Consider the following 8679-nt stretch of genomic DNA (forward strand, 5'->3'; position numbering starts at 1 on the left):
AAAACCACGAATTTCACCCCGATTCAAGCTTTATGAACTTTGAACTTTCCAGCTTCTACTTCCGATGTTTAAACCTATCAAATCATGTCCGATTGACCTCAAAATTTGCACACAAGTCATATTTGACATTACGAACCTACTCCAACTTCCGGAATTGGATTTCGACCCCGATACCAAAAAGTCCGCTTCCGGTCAAACTTCTCAAAAACCTTTAAATTTCTATCTTAAGCCAAATGGCTTCAAAATGACCTACGGACCTCCGAATTCACTTCCGATCGCGCTCCCAACTCCAGAATCACCATACGGAGCTATTTACAGTCTCGGAACCCCAAACGGACATCGATAACACTGAAATGCACTTCAAGCCAAACTTATGAAATTTCTTCTAAAATGCTAACTTCCACAATAGGCGCCAAAACGCTCCCGGGTTATCCAAAACCCGATCCGGGCATACGCCCAAGTCTGAAATCATCATACGAACCTGCTGGAACCTTCAGATCCTGATTCCGAGATCGTTTACTTAAAAATCCAATCTTAGTTCATTCTTTCAACTTTAAGCTTCTGAAATGAGAATTCTCTTTCCAAATCAACTCTAAACTTCCCGGAACTTAATTCCCACCACGCGTACAAGTCATAACACCTGAAATGAAGCTGCTCATGACCTCAGGCTGCTGAACGGAGCGCTAGAACTCAAAACGACCGATCGGGTCGTAACAGTAAAGGAATTTTTCATGTTATATTTAAGTATATGAGTAATTTCATACACACGCATAAACTATATTGTAATTGATGATCAATCTTATACGTTACTACGTACGAATAATTAATGAATTGATAAACCAATATAATATTATTCTCTTAATTAATATAATAGTATTCATTATTTGTATTATAATAGAGTTAATGAATTACATTCATTCATCACTAGGTTATGAGTCGATGAATCAATTATAACAGATTAATTGATATAAGTGGAGACGTTTTGTTTTTAATATTCAAAGATGCATCTGAGTAGGTTATAAGTCGATGAATCAATTTACAATTGTATCAATACCTAAAAGAACCCCGCCCTGTGTTCCTAGCGCTTCATGTTCATATATATATATATATATACACACACACACATACACACACAGAGACACTTCACTGTAATACTATAACGTATATATAACTTGTTATTGTATATGTTAGTGTGTGTGTATGTATATAACACACACACTTCGTGCTACTTTAACTACATATATAGCATGTTATAGTATATGATACTGTATTCATTATTTGTATTGTAACTGTCACGACCCTAAACCCAGACCTGGTCATGATGGCGCCTCTCGTGAAGACAAGGCCAGCCGACACAACTCCCAGTTCATATTAAACAATTATAATAATACAATTGAAGTCATTAACATGCTAATAATCCCAAAATATAAGTGAAAGAGCACAATTTGCGGAAAAATAACCAACACAGCCCGACATCGGGGTGTCACAAGTCACGAGCATCTACTAAGATCTGAACACAACTAAGAATCTAAAATATACCAAACACAGTCTAAGGAAGGAAAGAGGGAGAAAAGCAGTGCTGCGGACGTCAGGCAACTACCTTGCTAAACTCCATTGACTCTGCCTCTGAGCAACCAATACCCGCTACCGGGTCCAGAAATACCTGAATCTGCACACAAGGTGTAGGGAGTAAAGTGAGTACTCCAACTCAGTGAGTAATAAAAATAAATGCAGACTGAGCAATAAGAAATCGCGTAAAGGCGCATCAACAGGCTATAAAGAAGCAGTGAAAGCCAGTAAAAATAGAGAAACAGTGAAAATATGTAAAGTCACTTTAGTTCAATTTAAGCTTTTTCAAAATGCCTTTTTAACAGTTAAGCAAGTAAATGACAGGCAACTAGAAAAGATAAGCACGTAAAGAACCGCCCATCGGGCACAGTATCAATAGAATCATCCCCTCGGGCACAATAACAACAGAAGTAGCCCCTCGGGCAAACACATGGAACAATACCAGCCCCTCGGGCATAATAACAACAGAATCAGCCCCTCGGGCAATAACGTATAATAATACCAGCCCCTCGGGCTATATCTCGTATCACAATGGGTACCAACGCTCACTGGTGGTGTATAGACTCCTGGAGGGGCCCCTTACGGCCCAAGCGCAATATCAAGCCATCTCGTGGCATAATCACATAGGCTTTCAGCCTCATATCAACAAGCCACCTCGTGGCGTACAAAATCTCAGGCCCTCGGCCTTACTCAGTCAGAATCTCATAAGCCCCTCGGGCAACAGTAAAACATGATGCTCAGTCCATTTGTCATTTAAAAATATCATTTAATGTATTTAAACAGAGTAAGCATTGCTGAGTTATGAAAACAGTGGTATATAATATGACTGAGTACAAGAATAAAGTCAAATAGTTAGGAAATATCAGTAAAAATCCCCTAAGGGTCCAAATAGTTGGCACAGGGCCCAAATATGGTATTCAGCCCAAAACATAATGATAACAAATAGTTTTTCAATCAAATACGTGGTAAAACAATCATTTGGGATGGACTAAGTCATAATCCCCAACAGTGCACGACCCCACGCTCGTCATCTAGCGTGTGCGTCACCTCAATATAGCACCACGATGTGCAATCCGGGGTTTCATACCCTCAGGACAACATTTAAATCATTACTCACCTCAATCCGGCCCAAACTCTTGCTCGAAATGCTTTGGCCCCTCGAATCGGCCTACGGATGCTCCGAATCTACCAAAATCAGAACGTAATCATCAAAATATGCTAAAGGGACAAAGCCCACTCGAAAATAATTGAAAAACATCAAAATCCCGAAATTACCAAAACCCGACCCCCGGGACCACATCTCGGAAATCGATAAATTTTACATCATTAGATTCCTTATCTCCCCACGAGTTCATACATATCAAAAGTTCCAAAGTCCAACCACAAATGGTCCTCCAGATCCTCAAGTTTAGGTCTCCAATACCAAGCCCTAGTTTCCTCAATTTTTACCCTTAATTTCCACTAATTTTTACCCAACTGATTCACCTTGATTTTCCCTTGAATTCTCTGCCCTAGCTCGTTTCCCGTCTTCAAAAATGGAGTTTTTAGCCAAAATTCGCGAAGGGAAATATTTTATACGTCTGGTCCAGGGATTCGCATCTGCGGCCCTATTACCGCTTCTGCGGTACCACATATGCAGCCAAGAACCACTTTTGTGGTCCTCACTAATCCTCCAGCTTTCCGCATATGCGATGCACCAGCCGCACCTGCGCCATCGCAGGTGCGGTTCACCAACCGCTTCTGCGGTTTCTTGCCAACCTCACCATTTTCGCTTCTGCGACTCTTATCCGCATCTGCGGTGGTCGCTCCTGCGATCCTTCAACCGCAGATGCGGTTATGACAGCAATCAAAAGACTTCAGCTCTCAAACTCAATTCCAAACCTTCCGTCAACCATCCGAATTCACCCCGAGGCCCCCGGGACCTCAACCAACAGCACAAACACATCATATACTACTATTCAAACTTTACCAACCTTCAAAATACCTCAAACAACATCAAAACCACCAAAACGCATCGAATTCAAGCCTACGGTTCTAACATCTTCCGAATTCCGCTTTTGATCAAAAAGTATACCAAACCACGTCCGAATGACCTAAAATTTTACGCACATATCCCAAATGCCACAACGGGACTACTGCAACTTTCGGAATTCCATTCCGACCCCTATATCAAAATCTCACCTATCAACCGGAAACCGCCAAAATCTCAATTTCGCCAATTCAAGCCTAAACCTTCCACGGACCTCCAAAATGCATTCCAATCACGCTCCTAAGTCCCAAATCACCTAACGGAGCTAACCAAATCATAAAAGTTCCGATCCGAGAACATATACCAACAAGTCAAAACTTGGTCAAACCTTCAAACTTCAAGCTTCAAGCTGAGAATTGTTCTTCTAAATTCATTCCGATTACCCTGAAACCAAAACAAACGATTTACATAAGTCATAATGCATAATATGGGGCTAGACATGCCCAAGAACTGACGAGCGAAGTGCAAAAACTCAAAACCACCGGTCGGGTCGTTACAGTAACAGAGTTAATGAATTACATTCATTCATCACTAGGTTATAAGTCTATGAATCAATTATATCAGATTAATTGATATAAGTCGAGACGTTTTGTTTTTAATATTCAACGATGCATCTGAGTAGGTTATAAGTCGATGAATCAATTTATCTATATCTATATATATAACACGGTTCGTTGTACCACTTTAACTACTTGTATTACAAAAGTGTTAACGGATTACATTTATATTATTTAGATAGTAAATACAAAAGTGATTTTTAATTTTGACCAATGTTGACCTGAAAAGAGACCAACTTTGGTCGCTAATTATCCAGAAATTAAACTTAGCAACCAAAGTTGGTCGCTAAATTTAAATCAGATTTATTTATATTTTATATAATATTTAAAATAATAATATAATTATTAAACGTTAGAACTGGGTCCCTGATTAGCGACCAAAGTTGGTCTCTATCTGCTTCCTTTTTCGCAAGCGACCAACTTTGGTCGCTAATTTTAAATTATATTTATTTATATTTTATAATTTTTTTTAAATAATAATATAATTATTAAATTTTTATAACTAGGTCCCAGATTAGCGACCAAAGTTGGTCTCTATCTGCTTCCCCTTTCGTGAGCGACCAACTTTGGTCGCTAATTTTGAATTATATTTATTTATATTTTATAATTTTTTTAAATAATAATACAATTATTAAAATTTTATAAGTGGGTCCCACTTTAGCGACCAAAGTTGGTCGCTAATTTCAGCAATTCTTTGACCAAGCAAGTCTGACCAGTCCGGTCAATATTTTGACCAACTTAGCGACCAAAAAGCGACCAACCTTGGTCGCTAATGTATTTAAAATAATTATTTAATTATTTTCTCCAATTTAGCGACCAACGTTGGTCGCTTTTCCTGACAGACCAATTTTGGTCGCCAAATTTTGGTCGCTTTTTTCCGGATTTTTAGTAGTGCCAACTAATGGTTGACTGCTCAATTGGCTATTAGAGCTGTTAGTTGATTATTTGGATTGGAATTGATTATATGATAGAAGTAGGTTTTAGGTTTTTGTTTTGATTATTATTTGATTGGTCTCCTGATCAATTCGAAAAATAGGGATAATGGGATTGGGAATTCCAGCGGAGTTTGTATTTTCACCTAGGTTCACATGACCCCAGGTCCATAAAATCAGGTCCATAGGAGTAATAACATAATTTCAAGGGGGGTTAATTAGAAAGCAAAGATAAGGAATATGAGGTATTTGTTTAGGAGGTTTCTAAAAGGGACTAAAATATAATAAGATAAAGAATCTAGTCAAAATTGGGGTTAAAGGGGAATTTTCAGAAGTTAAAAGGTTTTGAAAATAAGAAAGAAAAATATGAATTGGATAGCTGTTCATTTTCAGTTTTAGAAAATGCCTTATCCCTTAAAATCAGCTGACGTTTCCTATATTTTCTCCCATTTTCTCTCATATAGTATAACCCTTACTCTATATAACAGGGACAGAATCCTCTCTTCAGGTTGGGACAATGATTTTACACTTCAATTCTCTGAAAATTCATAATTCCCTTTTCATTTTGCATTGATTTTACATTAGAGTTTCACTGGCTTTGGTCTATTGCTGGATTTTTGGGCTGAAGATTAAAGCTATTGTGTGTTGTTTTCTACTGCTGTTTGCTGTTGTTGTCAAGCTGTGTTTGAATTGAACTTCTTGCTGCACGTCTCAACTTGAAAGACTTATTTTCCTTTTGATTAGTTCTGCTGTAAACAGGTACCATCCTCTATCAAATAATGAAAAAATGTGGTTATTTGAAGTACAAAGTTGTGATTTGCTTTGATTTTCATCTTTGCTAATTCATGTGAAATACTTTAAGTTGTGTTGTCTGATTATTGTTTGGAATTAGTTCTGAGTGACAAGTTGACTATGCTGTGTTATTTCCTTAAATTTCTCACTCATAGTATGCATAAAATGCTATAGAACATGCTGAAACTGCAGTAGCCTAACTCGTTCTGATGCCAAAAATAAAAAAATAAAAGCTTTCTCATGGCAATTGTTGTTGTTCCACCCCAGGGTTTTCGTGCTTGGAGTAATTAGCATGCATGTGGTATAGTCAGACTAAGCTATGGAAAAAATAGCAGCATTGATTTTATTTCCATGAATTTCAGATCTAATAAAATCAAAAACCCTAATGTCTGTCTTTTTCTTTGATTTCCTTTAACCCTCAGCCCGCTTGAACCCAAGACCTATATCAACCGATTGCTCTTGATGAGAGCAACCGATTGATGGTAGTCTCAGTTCATATCACGGTCATTGAAGTCTGTTCGAAGTCCTTCGCTTGGCCCTCTTGTCTTTGCTATTGAATGCTAATTAGGTATATCTCCCTCTTTTTCTTTTTAATCGACTATTTAAATTGCATGTAGTTATACGGTTTATTTAAGCTAAGGCAATCATGTGATTTGAATTGGGATTGATCCTTTCCTGTTCATTTGTTTTGTTAGTGAATATTGATCTGTCATTAAATTACCAACTAATGGTTGACTGCTCAATTGGCTATTAGAGCTATTAGTTGTTTATTTGTATTGGAATTGATTATAGGATTGAAGTAGGTTTTAGGTTTTTGTTTTGATCATTATTTGATTGGTCTGCTGATCAATTCAAAAGATTGGGAAAATGGGATTGGGAATTTTAGTGGTTTTTGTATTTCGACCTAGGGTCACATGACCCCAGGTCCATAAAATCATGTCCTTAGGAGTAATAACAGAATTTCAAGAGGGTTTAATTAGAAAGCAAAGATAGGGAATCTAAGGTGTTTGTTTAGGAGGTTTCTAGAAGGGAATAAAATGTAATAAGATAAAGAATCTAGGTCAGAATTGGGGTAAAAGGGGAATTTTCAGAATTCCCCTTTTAGCCAGACAGAATCTTCTATGCAGAATTCCAGCATATATGGTACAGTCAGACTAAGCTATGGAAGAAATTGCAGCATTGATTTTATTAGGATGAATAATGTTGTAATAATTCATTTTTTCTCTACTATGTTTCGTTGTTTCCTTCTTTGTTCCATTGTAGCTAATTATGTCGTGATGATCGTCAAAGGAGAGGGACATTGATATTATCTCCAATCATTGACTCATGTGAATTGTAACTAATAGTTTAAATCCTTACACTAAATTAAGTTAGTTGTTTATAGTGATACAAATTTGGCTTGTGGAAGTTGTATGTGTTAGGCTCAGAATACTACATCAAAAGGTTTAGGGTGAGGTTAATTTTCCATATGTGTATTGGTTTGGAATTATGCGTTAAATAGCACGATATAGCCAGTTTTCGAACTGGTCATTCAAAAATAGCCAGCGTTTACCAAGTCAATGAAAAATAGCTACTATTTTGCTGCAGCAGAGACCTGTCCAGCATAATATACTGGAGTTCGGTGCACCTGTGTATGAACTCCAGCATATTATGCTGGACCGGTATACTTGCTGGAACTCCAGTATATTATGCTGGAGTTCTAGTGTACTTATGTTGGACTCCATCATATTATGCTGGAGTTCCAGCATACTTATCTTGGAACTCCAGTATAATATGTTGGAGTTCAAGTATACATATCCTGGAACTCCAGCATAATATACTGGCGTATTTTCCGGGTATTGAACAGTGTTTTCGCTCAGATTTTTCTTTACATGAAAAGTGGCTAAATTTCGATTACTTTTAAAACTGGGCTATTTTTGAACGACCAGTTGTAAATCTGGCTATTTTTTAATTTCACCCGAATTATGCGGATTCATTCATTATTGGGTCCAGTCCTTCTGAGCCCATTTAGCAATTTGTTAAAGCATTTTTCAGTTAAAATAGCACGGTCTAGTCAGTTTTCGGACTGGTCATTCAAAAATAGCTAGCATTTACCAAGTCAATAAAAAATAGCCACTATTTTGCTGCAACAGAGACCGGTCCAGCATAATATACTGGAGTTCCGTGCACCTGTGTATGAACTTCCAGCATATTATGCATACGGAAAGTTCCAGCATAATATACTGGAGATTCGAGCACTTGTGTATGAACTTCCAGCATATTATACTGGACCGATATACTTTGTTGAAATTCCAGTATATTATGCTGGAGTTCTAGTGTACTTATGCTGGAACTCCATCATATTATGCTGGAGTTCCAGCATAGTTATCCTGGAACTCTAGTATAAATGCTGGAGTTCAAGTATACTTATGCTGGAACTCCAGCATAATATACTGGCGTATTTTTCGGGTTTTGAACAGTATTTTCGCTCAGATTTGTCTTTACATAAAAAATGCCTAAATTTCAATTACTTTTGAAACTGGGCTAATTTTGAACGACCACTTGTAAATCTGGCTATTTTTGAATTTCTCCCCATGTTTCATGATACACCAGAAATGCTCTCCCATGTTTTGGGCTTCAGCTCAAGCCCATTTGTTTTTCTTACTTATTTAGCTATAAAGGTCCCAATATGGGTTGTCAATCCAACGTAATTCATAATGCATTCACTTAGCTTTAATCACGATAGAAATAAAAAAAAATAAATAAATAAAAATAAAATAAGAGAACTTCCCTTTCTTTTCTAAAAAAAGCACTTCAGTAC

The 8679-nt window shown here is 37.3% G+C and overlaps 1 long non-coding RNA gene across 1 annotated transcript; it reads left to right on the top strand.

The window, feature by feature from the left end:
- On the top strand, positions 5509–6545 carry LOC109233852. The gene is made up of 2 exons (XR_002069095.1): positions 5509–5846; positions 6302–6545. It is a non-coding gene; the product is annotated as an uncharacterized LOC109233852 (long non-coding RNA).

This window comes from Nicotiana attenuata, chromosome 10 (assembly GCF_001879085.1).
Source record: "Nicotiana attenuata strain UT chromosome 10, NIATTr2, whole genome shotgun sequence".
Taxonomy (NCBI): Eukaryota; Viridiplantae; Streptophyta; class Magnoliopsida; order Solanales; family Solanaceae; genus Nicotiana; species Nicotiana attenuata.